Below are 15,128 nucleotides of genomic sequence, written 5' to 3'. Positions count from 1 at the left end.
TTATACAAAAATGCCTTTTTCAGGGAACACAACATAAGTTAACAGTTTAAAGCTGTTCAGCAACACAGAGGTTGATCAAGCCTTGAAAGCTGGTGCTACTAATTCCTACAGGTACAACCCCCTCTGTCTGCATGAAAGCAGTGTTGGAACACACTGTGGTACCATACCCTCGTCAGCATCAGTTGAACTGTATTATACTGCAGAACCCCATCGAGCTGGTTTGGGATGAACTGGGCAGAAGAGTGAAAGCAACGCAACCTACAAAGTCCACATTTATGGGAACTTCTGCTACAGATATGGGAGAATATTTGATTTGTGTGACTGGGTGAATGACTGAATGTAGTGTAAAGCGCTTTGGGGTCCTATGGACCAGAAAAGCGCTATACAAATGCAGGCCATTTACCATTTACCATTTCTCTTGTAGAAAGAATGCCACAGGTGTGTTCAGCTGTTATCTAAGTCTAATCCACACTTTCCTATTTTTTCAAAGCAATTCCCAGATTCTTTGGAGGATTTTCCAGCTAGTTCAACTGTCTGCAGACAGAACACAGGATTTTCATTGGAACGAAAAAATAGGTGGTTGAAAGTAAAAATATGAAAAACCAAAACAATAAGACAAAAGAATCTAAAAGGTTCCATAGTACTGTATATATGTGTACAGAATATATGCTTATTAAAGGAGGCGTTCCACCTACAGAAGGAGCAGTAAACTAGCATGCAGTTCCAATATTTGCCTAACAAATCCGAGTTCTTACTTGACATGCCTCAGGAAACAAATGGCCCCTGCTAAAGCAGCTGCATCTAAATCAAAGTAAAAGTATACAGTCTCCCCACACAGCTCTGGGCAAGAATGAAAGCCTTTAATGGTGGTGGTGGATTTGTCAGCTGAAGCTCTTGGAAATGATCATTATCTCTGCTTGTGGCTGCCACATGAAAGGCCCAGTGTGTTGGCACAAACACGTTTGATAATCCCACCACTTATAGCTGTTTTCATATTTGCTGGCAGATATATCTCCTATGATAAGCTGTCACTGCGTAGATCACGATTCCATGTGGCAATTAGGCAAGCAGGTGAGGGTTCACAGAAGGTGCAGAGATCAGTTTCCTGCCATTGACTTTTACTCCCACTTCATCTGCTCGCAGGCAGACCGGAGCATGTGAATGTACCGTTTGCTTTAATGGGTAAAGCTGATCAAAGCCTGATTTTCAAAGAAATGTGTGAGCTGCAGTAGGTGACTGATGCTCTGCCTTACTCATATGGAATTGTTACATTCAGTCTCTGGTTTCAGGACCTCTGTATCTGTCACCTGGCAACAAACTTGTTGCCTGGATACAACTTGTTTCCACTGGATTAAACAGGACAGGGATTGAAAGTCCTGTATGTCAGGACAGGTGGGGATGGAAGTGCTGCGTGATGTCAGCACTGTCACTCCAGCAAATGAAATGTTGAGTGCTGCATATTAGCATGTCTTTGAGTCATTTCTCCTCGAGATCCATCCACAATCATCCAGCTGTGCTATGAATGAACGGCTCCTCGCCTGCTATGCTGCAAAGACTTTCTCTAATCACTCGACCAGAAGTAAAATGCAGCCTGTGTTTATCAGTGCACGCCTGCTGACCCATCAGAGCTAATCTTGGACACGCTGATGGAGAGGCAAGAACGCCACCACCACAATTACACCATGAATCTGCCATCATCCGTCCCATTCCTCTGTTGGACATTCTCAGTCTAACAGACAGGGGTTACAATTTTCACCCTGTCTTACTGTCACTGTAAAATGTGTCCTTTGAGCTACTCAAGCGGCCAGAAGAACTACAGTAATGACAGTAAAGGTAAATTAGATAACGTGATCAGAGTGACTCAACACTTTGGCTGAAGCAAAGGTGAAAAGAGACAATGATCACGTTCCTACATGTGTATGTCGGCTTTAGGGATGGCTTCTCTCCAAATATGATTCCATGTTCCTCTTTTGTTACTGAGAAATATTCTGCACATGGTTTATTACTAGTTTATTTTACATTCATACCTCATGCGGGGGTTCACAGTGACTGGCAATGATGAAAACAGCAATAATTCTAAACTATACTGGCTCTTATACAGTGCTTTTCTACACTACCTGAGCACGCACAGCACTTCAGTCAGTTACACTCTTTCATTCATGCGAGCACTTTTTTTCTATCTTAAGTGCTTTCTAGCAACTTGCAACTTGGGGTTAGATTGTTGCCCAAGGACATTTGGTATGCAGACTGGAGCAGCTGGGGATTGGACCACCAACCTTCTGATGAGCAGATGACCTGTTTTACACCCGGCTACAGCCATACTTTAGCTTAACCTGCCATACACCTCAATATTAAAAACCTCATCCAGTGGCACATCAGGGGCCCTGACATGAAACCCAAACCTCGTCCATCCAAGACTTTGCTCAACCTACAGGAAACCTGCCTCCTTCTAAACTCTCTATATGTGAATTTTATTTTGAAAATCCTGTCTGTAATCTTAACTATGTAGTTGATTCATCTGTATGTCCACCTGTCTGTCTGCAATTAAAATCCTACACAGAGCTGTATTTATAAGGAGGCATGTTAGCATCAGAGAGTCCTGACTGTACGGGACAAATGGACCGCCACTTTAAAAATGTACTGACTTCACATTGTGGTAATGATATGACAGTCCAGTCAAACTAGGCATGGTCACAGTGGCCAGAAAAAAGAGGAACAGGCAGATAATACACATAAAAACTGATAATTTCATCATCGCATGAGAGAAAATAATAGTTTGTCCAAAAAGGTGGATAAGTCACCAAAGTTGCATTTCAGTTTTCTCAAAGCGCTTTATATTTTAAGGTGAAGACCCCACAATAATACAGAAAACAACAACAACAATCCAATGATCTGAGCAAGCTCTTGGAAACGGGGCGATATTTGTCGTCAGCTTATAGCAAGAAGGTTTCTGACTTTTCTGTGTGAAATTTGAAAGTTCTTCCTGGTTTCCTTTGGGTTCTCGGATTCCCTCTCACAGTAACCCAACACACACATTAGGTTAAGTGGTGATCCCAAACTGGCCACAGATACCAGGCAGTCAAGCAATTCAGACACCGTATGAATGTAGATGTGGCCTGTAGTCTAAAGCATGTTCAGTCAATAATGAGACTGGAAAAGGTGCCGGTTCATTCCACCACACATTTGACATCATAACTTTACAAAATACATTCAAAATTAATAGAAGAAGAAAACTGGAAACATTCCCTGATGTTGTTAAAGTAAATGACACGAACTAATCTGGATCCAGTCTTGGTCAGCCTGCAGTGTCAGACACTTTCAGTGGTCAGCTGACCGAAGACAGCAGACTCCATATACCATCACAGTTTAGCGGTTAGCTTAGAACAGAGAGACTATTGGACTCATCAGCTTTCATGTGTTAATGCTACGATACCTTTAGAGTATACAACCAGTCAAGTGCATACAGAAATATTCAATATGATCTTTGCAGGGTTATCCTTTTATCTCTGCAAACATCTCTGTGAAAAAGCAGATGCTCCACACTCAGGCTCCTTATTGCTCAATAATCTTTAGTTATTGAAATCAGTATTTAAGTGTATTCAAGCGTACTTTATTTTATTTTTTTTTGGCTCATAAGTGAATTTGACCAGTTTTCTAGGTTTATTGAGCTGGCCACACTGAGTGAATGTCTGTGTTTGTATTAGCAGTAACCAGCAAAAAAAGTAAAGAGGATCACTTTTCATATCATTTTTATAATAATAATGCTGCCTGAGAACATATTTTTGAGCGAGTACAAAGCCGCTTTGTGTGGATATAACTCCAGTGTCACTGAAGTCCTTTCATACAGCCCTTGATCAGCTGTTACTGGCATCTTCTGATGCATTCCCTTTCAGTGATGTTCCTCAGGGTTGACGTGGGAGGCCTCTTTTAGTCGTGGTTAAGCAGCCAACTATATCAGCGCTATTTATGACTGTTTCATTACAAACCTTCACACATGTATGACATAACTGCAATCAAAGGCTTGACTTGAATACTCAGACATACAGTGGGTCAACACTTCTGCTGTGTCGTGGGAAGACCTAAATTACAATTTCACAGGACAAAAATATCTCTCTTCATTTGTGTAATGAAAGAAATCTGAGTTGGTGGTTTTGGGTAGGTGTTGCTCAGGAGGAAGAACTAGGCATCAACACAGCCGAGGTCAGCAGTTTGATTACAGCTGCAGCTTCGTATTCACATATGAGTGGAGATATAGTAGTGGGCACTGAGTGTGAATGGGTCTGATGTGTGAGTGAACTTCCCACAGTTAACTAAAGACCACTCACCAGTGCCTATTATGGAACTGTACCTCACACACAAGCAGTCCAGTGTGAGAGACCAGGCACATGGACTGTAGCACAGGACAGTCACATCGGTGTTAAAAACACGATGTGACAGATTGCTCCAAGAACACCATTAACCTCCCAGTTCAGAGTAGAATGAGGATCATTTACATGCAAATACTGTGCCTATATGAATCCATGATGGATGAGCACACTGACACTGAGACCCCATCTCTGTTTCTCTTTGTTTTCTGACTGAAGGACACCAGGGGGGTCGAATGACAGAAAAACCCAGAGGACAAACAAAGTGATACTGAAATGATCATAAATGCTGGAGGTGATGAGACTTTCTTGGTGAAGTAAAGATATTAGGCTGATGATATTCGGGTGGTCCCCTGATATCCTCCTGGGGTCACAACCTGTGGTGACTGTGCTCATAGACAAAACCACCATACCCTCATGTTATTCTTGCAGAGTAAGAGTTACTCTTTCAAACAGCCCCAGCAACAAATCAATCTCAGTCATTGTCTGGGATCAGCCTAAGCCAAACCCTTTGCTATTAGAATAACCTTTGGTTTTAAACAGTTATTCTCCAGAGTCTTGGCAATCAACAAAGAAAATAATCATCCTTTGTCACACACAGAGTTGTGGATCACAGTGCGTGTATGAACAGCGATTAGCTGTTTGGCTCAAAGAATGTGAGCAGATAGTTAAAGAAAAGCAGCTGCTCCTTTCCTGATCAGAGCCCCAATGCCTTTTTATTGACGCTCCTGAACAAAAACATTTAACTATTAGTTACAGTTTGGCTAAATCAATGGACCCGCCTTCCACCAGTCACATGATGAGCATTAACCAATGCTCACCCTTGACAGCTGGTTACGAGCTCGCAAAGAGAACACACATTTTTTGCCACCTGGGGACGCTGCATGGGAAACACAGAAAGTAACTTGAAGACGCAGACTGATGCAAAGGAAACCAGTCAGTTTACAGCATACACTGTACTCTACAGCACACTCTATAGACAATATAGTTTATCCTGTCTTCCTTCTCTCACCCCAACCAATCACAGCAGATGGCCCCGCCCCTCCCTGAGCCTGGTTCTGCCGGAGGTTTCTTCCTGTTAAAAGGGAGTTTTTCCTTCCCACTGTCGCCAAAGTGCTTGCTCATAGGGGGTCATATGATTGTTGGGTATATATACGTATATTCACAAAATTATGGATTATTATAGTTGTGATATAAGAAAAACACACAGTATTTTAAAGTAAATACATTAAGAAACAGAAATTATGTTTGTAAACATACACGGCAGACCCAGTGGCATTTTGATACTTTTTATTAATACTTCGACGGTTGCTGCCACTCTCCCGCTGCCAGCTCAACATAACGACCACAACAACAACCACAGGACCCAGTACAATATTTAATTCGGCGGGGCGTGATTGCGGATGCCGTGCAGGTGCGTCCGCCTCCTCTGCACGGCACCGCAGGCCACGCCCCGCCACAATGTTATATTTATTACTTTATCTTTTTTTCTTGTTACTTTATTATTATTAACATAGCACTAGGAATAAACAAGAAGGTGAGGATTCTGGACGAGCTATAAAATGTCACTGTATGTGCGTGTGTGTGTGTGTGTGTGCTTCTTTTTATTTATTTCCAGTTAAAAATCATCCATCAGGTAAAACGGGCTATGGTTGCTTTGCATTGTCCCCACCTGATGACAGTGCACCCATGATTATTAACAGACAAAAAGAAAATATATTACTGATACAGAAATAGTTTTCTATACGAGATCGCTGCAAAAAGTGCAGCCTTACCTAATGTCCACCCTACTGTTACTCATTTATATTAAGATTTAAACATCTAGTTGGTATTGGTATGGAGAGTAACCTTCAGTAATAGTAATAAATCACACAGCAATAGCACATTCATGTAGTTGTAAAAAGCATGATAATATATTAAGTAATCCAAAGTATTCAAAACACGTTACTCTCATTGAGTAACGTATTCTGAATACGTTACAAAATACATTTTGGGGCATGTATTCTGTAATCTGTAGTGGAATACATTTTTTTTTGTAAACATATATTTATTGAATTTTGTATTCATAAACATCCAACACTTTAAACACCTTGAACATATGGCAGTAAGAAAGCACTAAGAACACAACACATTCAAAAAACAAATAAAAACAAATAAATTTAAAAAAATGATGATGAGTGCCATCTAAAATTTCCTCGGAAGCCAATGTGCCATATGATTGCATTAGCAATAAAGTTAATAACACTCTATATTAACAGTTACACACTATATAGAACAACTTTATAGAATTATATTTGTTCGCAGATGTTGGCAGCTATCAGCGAATAGTTATCAGTTATTTTGAAACAACAAATAAAAGACTTTTTATTCATAACAAGAACTCCATAACAGCAAATGAACTATACAACAGAAAATGCAAAAGCTATTTATGGTCTCCTCACAACAATGATAAGAAAAATAAACTGGGCCAATATGGCATGTTTGTTAATACAGAGATACACATGTTAATGTGATCTCTGGTCTCCCACTCAGAGACACAGGTCTCCGAGTGTCCAGCATTCAGACGCTACCTGAGGACACTCATGTGAGAGAAAATCTGCTCACACAGATATGTAGAGCCAAATACTGTCAATAAGGCCTCTGCAATGTTCTGAAGACAGTTAAACTTGTCAGGTAGTGATGTCCAGCAGGTAAAAATGCAGCTCTATGAACACGCACAGCTGTGGATTCTGTGCATTCTCAAACATAGCAGTAGTTTATCTATCGATCTAGTTTTTCAAACTATAAAACCTTTTAAAAGTGTTTTTTTTTCTGCCATTAGTCTGTTGACGTCTCTCTTTCCACTCTGCTCTCTGATAAATGTTTGTGCTTGGACCAGAGGGTGGTGCCCTCAAACTGGATGGCAATCTCATTAATCTGCTGGGCCACTTTGCCCCCCCGCCATCATTCCTCTCTGGCCCTCTGATAATGGGGTTTCTATTATGTGGACCAGTGTGTAATCGGCCAGACTCACAGAATTGCTTTGGGCCCATCGTGGTTTGTGTAATGCTCTGGGTAGTGCACATGTCTCACATTTGTCTCCTGCATTAGTGAGAATATAGGTCGCCTGTGATGCATGCTGTGAGATGGCACAGAAAGTAAACTTCATGGTTTCCATTTCCAGTGTGTCTGACCTATAAAATGATGACTTTTTATGGTGTTGTCTCTGTTTTCCCAGTACTGTTTGTTTGTAAGGTGGCAACATTAAAAGACCACTGAGGGATTACTTTGCTTTTAAATCCACAGCCAGAGAAGATTAACTGAAATTTGATCTCCTCTGGCTCCAGACAAACAAGGACCACCCATATTTTAGCTGTTAAGTTCAAAACTGGTTTTGTACTCACTAATGGCACGTTTATGTGGTGTGAAAAGATGACATTATTCTTTTCCCCTTTTGTACTTTTGTAAATTTTTTAAAAACTTTTTTTAAAATTTTCTATGCCTACCAGGGTCCATCTGTCTTATTTGACTGTTTTTGCCTGCGTGAGTTTCCTTTCAAGCACTTCCTTCATTTAGCATGATTGGGGACTAAATTCCAAGTGATTAACAAATATGTGAAAGGACACTGTCCACCTCCTCAGGTAAGCTCTGCAAGAGGCTTTTCAAAAGCACGTGTGCATGAAAAGCGACAGAGTGAGACAGCACACGAGAGACAAGTCGAGTATGTCAGACAAAAGCATATAGTCATAAATAAAAGCTGGAACCAGCGACTGTGACGTGACACTGTGAATTCTACTCAACGTCACTGAGACAAAAACATGCAAACTGATTCCTTAAAAACGTGGAATATGAGCTGTATGTTGTACTGTCAAAGGATTTTTGTGTGTAGTTCTTTTACACACAAGTTTAAGTACAAGATAAAACTGTACTGAGGACTTATTTAAGTCAGATACTGTCTTAATTAAGACTGCTCAGAATGACCATTTTAAATGGCTTACATGAAAGCACCTGAAACATCATTTCTTAGTTGCATTTTTTATTTACTTATCACATCCATCCACCTTCTTCTGCTTATCAGAGTTGCAGCCTATCCCAGCTTTCACAGGACAAGAGGCACCAGTCAAACAGACAACCATTCATATTAGCACCTAGGGGTAACTACCCTAACCCCACTGACTGCATGTCTTTGGACTGTGGGAGGAAGCCGGAGTACCCAGAGAGAACCCACCCTGGTGGTGAAACTCAACTCAGGACCTTCTTCGTGTGAGGCAGCTGCGCCAACCACTGTTGCACCGTGCTCCCCTTAAGCATGGTGCCCTCACTTGTAGTAATAAGCACATTTTAGTTCCCTCTTTTTTAAAACAACTAAAACTGCTCACCTAAAACTGTAACTTACACCAATGGATGTATCAGTAGGAGGCCAGTGTACAATTTGCAGATGACATCCAAATAACAGAAAACAGGTTTAAGTCTGCAAAGCTGGCACTGTTTATGTACAAAAAGTCACAAAGCATCATTTAGCATCATGTGGGGTGACTTAAGATCATCATTATCATCATTAAAACCATCATCATCTCTTATTTAGCGTTTACTCTGAAAGCTTGCAATTCTAAAGGTTTGCTGGTTTGATAGAAGTCTCTTTGTTTTTGTCCAGGCAACAGTCTTTGAGTAAATATGAAGAAAGTGTCAGGGTTCCTGGGTCGTTGACCCAGTGTTTTCAGTTTTGTCATGTTCAGTTTATTTCCCACATTCATGTTTCTTACTTCCTGTTTTCTGTGCCAGCATCTCACCTGTCTATTGTGTTCCAGTTATTTCCATGTATCGTTAGTCAGACTAAGTTCAGCTGCGTACTAACCGGTTTCTAATCACTCATCATCCAGCGTGTATTTAAGTCTTCAGTTTCCATCAGTTCATTGTCGTGTCATTGATGTTGTCTTGTCGTCATTCCTTTGCCAGTCATTCAGCCAGCCAGCCCTCCATTTCATGTTCTGTTCGTCCACCCTCTATAATAAACACGGCCTTCAGTTTGTCACTCATCAACGAGTCCTGCGTTTGAGTCCTCTTTTCCTTTGCTCCACACCATGACTCCTGACAGAAAGTTGTTGACGTAGGTTCTTGACACCAACCATTGAAATACGTCCCTTAGAGATAATGTCAGCAGAGAGTCTGTGTTAAGGTGGAGAGGTTTGGTTTGGTTTCGGTCAGTTATTAGAAAGCTGTTCACAGTAATTGTGTTTATACATGAAAAATATATTTAAAAGCTTTTAAAAAGTAATTTAAGAGAAAGGTAAACATAATGTATGCGTACATTATTCCATTTACTTCAATTCTGGAACTAAAGTAGGTATGATGGCTGTTTATGAATGAAAACCTGAAATGGTTTACAAAAAATTGGTGAAGATAAAACAGAAGTTAAGTTAGGAAACAGCTGCTGTCCACCTTCATGGACTCACATGTAGACAATCAGCGTTACTGTGCACATCAGGAATACATTTCACCACAGCTCTGTGTGCTCCTTTAAGACGCAGCTGCTAAAACTTGGTACACTGTTGTAACTCTTGTTATGTTGTCATCATCTTTATGTATATATATATATATTTATATATACATATAAATAAACATCCATCCATCAATCCATTTTCTTCCACTTATCTGGGGGCAGCAGCCCAAGCAGAGAAGCCCAGACCTCCCTCTCCCCAGCCACCTCCTCCAGCTTGTCCGGGGGAACACCCAGGGGTTCCCAAAGATATAATCTCCCCAACATGTCCTGGGTCTGCCCCGGGGCCTCCTCCCTGTGGGACATGCCCGGAACACCTCACCCAGGAGACACCCAGGAGGCATCCTTGTCAGATACCCGAACCACCTCAACTGGCTCCTTTCAATGTGGAGGAGCAGCGGCTCTACTCTGAGCCCCTCCCGGATGGCCAAACTTCTCACCCTATCTCTAAGGGAGAGGCCAGCCACCCTTCAGAGGAAGCTCATTTCCGCCGCTTGTATCCATGATCTCATTCTTTCGGTCACTACCCACAGCTCGTGACCATAGGTGAGGGCAGGGACGTAGATCGACCGATAAATTGAGAACTTCGCTTTTACACTCAGGTCTCTCTTCACCACAACAGACCAGAACCGCGTCCGCATCACTGCAGCCACCGCACCAATCCGTCTGTCGATCTTCGCCTCCCTTCTCCTGTCCCTCGTGAACAAGACCCCGAGATACTTAAACTCCTCCACTTGGGGCAGGAACTCGTCCCTGACCCACAGTGGGCACTCGACCCTTTTCTGGCTGAGGACGATGGCCTCAGATTTGGAGGTGCTGATTCTCATTCCCACCGTGTCACACTCAGCTATGAACCGTTCCAGGGTGAGCTGGGCCACCAGCTGATGAAGCCAACAAAACCACATCATCAGCAAAAAGCAGAGATGAGATCCTGAGACCACCCAAGTGAAAGCCTTCCACCACTTGGCTATGCCTAGATATTCTGTCCATAAAAATTATGAACAAAATCGGTGACAAAGGGCAGCCCTGGCAGAGCCCATCACCCACCAGGAACGAGTCAGACTTATTGCAGGCTATCCGGACCAAGCTCTTGCAACCGTTGTATAAGGACTGAATGGCCCATAGCAGTGGGCCACCCCACACTCCTGGAGCACCCCCAACAGGACCCCCCGAGGGACATAGTTGAATGCCTTCTCTAAGTCCACCAAACACACGTAGACTGGTTGGTCAAACTCCCATGCACCCTCAAGTATCCTTGAGAGGATGAAGAGCTGATCCAGTGTTCCGCATCAAAACCGCATTGTTCCTCCTGTATCTGAAGTTCGACTAACGGACGGACTCTCCTCTCCAGCACCTTGGAATAGACTTTCCCAGGGAGGATGAGGAGTGTGATTCCCCTGTAGTTGGAACACACCCTCCGATCCCCTTTCTTAAAGATGGGAACCACCACCCCGGTCTGCCAATCCAGGAGTACTGCCCCTGATCTCCATGCACACCTCTGTGTGTCAACCAAGACAGCCCTACAACATCCAGAGCCTTCAGGAACTCAGGGGCCAGGAGCTCTGCCATCAAGGAGTCAGCAGCACTCCACCCACACTATACACTGTTCTGGTAGAACACTGCTTTCCCCTCCTGAGTCGCCCCAGACAACATAGCCCCTGGGATCCCTGGGACACAAAAACCCCTCCACCACGATAAGGTAGCGATTCGCAGAGGGGTATAAATAAACAATAAAGATCAAATAAACTATGACAATGAAGTGGATTTCAGCAAAAGCTGAAATGGTCCACTTGGGTTAACAAAGGTGTTGTCAATAGTTCTGATGGCTGCAGCGCCCGTCAGGACAGGCAAAAAACATAAATACATGTTGTCATCATCAGAGATGTGGTGTTTTTGTTAATGCTGACATTTTGGTGAAAGCCAATAATCCTTTCAGTCTGAGTATAAAAAAAAAACAATAGGCTGTTAAAGATGAAGATGATGCAGCTGAAAGCACTGAGAAAATATCATAACTCTGAGGTTACTTTGATATAAGAAATATATATCTGCCCTTTGATCGATTGCCAGTCTGTCCATGGTGTATCCTACTTCTTACTGTATGATAACTGAGACACTGAATTGGATAAGTTGTTAATACAATGGACAATATAAAGCATTATGATAGATAAAGCTACCCAACAATCTATGAGGTCATAAAATTCGATATACACTTTAATGAATCAATAATTAGCCAATCCATCATTTTGTATAATGAGTAAATGTACTTTAAGTATACTTTGCTGGTAAAAATCTTTGTATTTGTGTCCCTTAAATAGGATTTTGGCTTTTATTAAAGTACAGATATTTCAGAGTAACACTGTGAGACGTACTTCTGATTTAGTACAGGCCTGTTTGTAGGACTGAAAGTTGTCCATAGTATTTTAATATGAATTTTCAACACTGTATTTATATAATTGTATTGTATTTATAACATTTGACTCTCAACTTGTAATATGAAGTACAATATGCTGTACAAGATGCACAATATCTCGGTGTCACAGTGATGATGTTCTCCCTCATAGAAAAGTGCTACAACAGGGCTCTAGAGTGCGACCAATTTGGTCGCAAATGCCACCAAATTTTTCAATGGTGCGACTAAAAAAACTCCTTGTTCGCACTTGTGCGACCAGCTGTTCCAGTAGAAAAGAAAGAAAAAAAGTCTCCACAACTCTGAATGTCTCCATGTGGTCAACTACTGAGACACACATCATGCCCCTATTGTGTGTCCCAATCAGAGATAGTCAAGGGTGGGACCTCTATGATTGGTCGTGGTCCTGTAGTTGTCCTGTAGTCCTGTGTGTACATTTGAAAGCGCAGGCGGATAGAGAGAGGTGAGTAGCTTGAATAAAACGATATCGATTCATTAAATCCTGAATAGACTTTTAAATATAAATGTATTTTGGCAGAAATGCCAAAAGCTCAGGTTAAAGCTCACAAAACTATTTGAACAACTACCAAACAGTAAATGAGAGCAGGTAAACGGACTCCACACAAAGACGTAAACACAGAGCGGACCCGATGCATCAGAATCAGCTTTCTCTTTCTCGGCTTTCTCACCCGACAGCACATAGACAGACATACTGTCGGGGCTGCAAGCCGACAGCTCACTGATTCTGATGCGTCGGCTCCGCTCTGTGTTTACGTCTTTTTGCGCTGATTCTGAGCTGCAGGTTTTGTCTCTCTCCAACCAAAATTCACTGAACCAGCAGCAAAACAAGATCCAAACTACGCTTCACATTTGATCAATGTCGTCATGAATTCCCTCTGACTTTTGCTGTTTTGCTTCCACCACGATAAAAATCACACTTCATGCACAGCTCTCTCTCTCTCTCTCTGTGTACTTCAAGAACAGTTTCCCGTCTCAAATCTCTGTTTTCGGCATTATTCATTCGCTTATTACCCACCAGTCTACCGTTGTTTACAGCGCTGTTGGCTGCTGTCTTTTTTTTGTTTTGTTTTTTTTACTTAAATGACCTCGGACAAGAAACCCTAATTTCTACCGTTCAATACTAAAAAAATTTATACTTTTTAAAATTATGCAAAATTGCAGAATATTTTTGGTAAATGGACTGGTTCTTATATAGCGCTTTTCTACTCTTCTAAGCACTTTACACAACTTGTGCATTCACCCATTTACCTTTCCTTAGTGCTTTCGAACTAACATTCACACGCCGATGGACGCAATTTGGAGTTAGTATCTTGCCCAAGGATATTTGGCATGCAGACTAGGGGAAGCCAGGAATCGAAACACCAACCTCCCGATCAGTAGATGACCTGCTCTACCACCTGAGCTACAGCCACCCCACAAGGTTAAGGTTAAGGCCAGTCTGTGTTTTATCCTCAGTTACCTTGACACAAAGGCATCTGCTGTGATGCTCACACCTCTGATAAAGTCTCACATGTATCAGTACTGATAAATGATCGGAATTATAATATTTCTGACTGTCTGAGGCAAAACTGAATTGAATCGGGACCTCATGAATTGAAATTGAATGGAATTATAGAAATCAGTGACATTACCCAGCCCTAGTGAGCAGCCTAGGCCTGACAGAAGTGGTTGTAGCTGTGGGTAATAAGAAAAAATGAAAAGAACTATTGATAAATCTTTTGTTAAGTTAAGGTCTGATCTGTCTGAAATTCATAGCCAGTGCTCTGACACGGAGCCATCAATCTCTGAACTGTGAAAAAGCACAGTGTATCCAGAAGACACATTATATGCTGCGATAAATGCCCAAGTGTCCCCTCTCCCCACTGCCTTTCAGCAGCAGGCAGCAGCAAACAGGTCGTCAGAGGAGGCCGAGATGATGATTAAGTTTAACATTTTCTACAATATTGCCAAAGAGTGCCAACGCACTTTAAGCACAAGCACTTTTTCAGTAACGTATCTTGTAGAACTGTGCCCAAATAAAGAACTTTGTGTTGACAAGATTGTTAGTTAATCATTTACAAATCAATATTGTCTGTATGGACAGCAATTTCCCCCTTCCAAAAAGTGCACATGTAAAACTGCGTTTTTAAGCAATGCGGTTGAAAAATTTGGGTGCGCCTAACTTTTATGCTGGTGCCTCACCTAGCACGCAGGACTGACAGCGCACAATGTGCCTTGGGGTAGCTGCCAAGAAAGGTGAAGTTTGTGTCTATGAACACCTGTGTGCACACCCGTGTGGATGGAGGCGCTTGTATTCAAAATGTTTCTCCATGTAATGATCTGTAAAGGGAGCCATAGCCCCGCCCCCCAGGGCATGAAGCAGGAATGGAGGAGATCCAGGCTCCAGACATCCAGAGGCCCCAGAGTGCGAGAGCCCAAGAAGGACCATCGGAGGGGCATTCGTGCCACCCTTCTGGGAAGATCTGAGGAGAGCCCCAGGCCAGGGGTCACCCAGCAAGCACGGAGCAGAAGCCAGAGGGGGCTGCATTGGCGTGCCCGCGGGCTCTGCCGGCAGCCAGCTGTGCCAGAGAGGACCGAGCCCCAGACCCAGAGGCCAGAGGCCTGAGGATGCTGTAATTCTAAAAAAAGGTTAAGACTCTCTGACCTTGGAAAAAGTCTCAGGTCTTAGGTCATCAATAGTTCCATATAACCATCATTTTATATAAAATGATGGTCTTATGATGTATTCACCACCCAAATTTAAATTACATTTAAAGATTTATTTTATGTTCTCTATATTAAGCCTTTAGTTATATTTGCAAACCGTGTTTTGCATCTTTTGGTTTAAATTTGTCTTTTTTTTCCATCTTATATCATTAAG

Source organism: Oreochromis niloticus, linkage group LG17 (genome assembly GCF_001858045.2).
Source record: "Oreochromis niloticus isolate F11D_XX linkage group LG17, O_niloticus_UMD_NMBU, whole genome shotgun sequence".
NCBI classification, from domain to species: domain Eukaryota; kingdom Metazoa; phylum Chordata; class Actinopteri; order Cichliformes; family Cichlidae; genus Oreochromis; species Oreochromis niloticus.
This window is presented reverse-complemented; position numbering follows the sequence as displayed.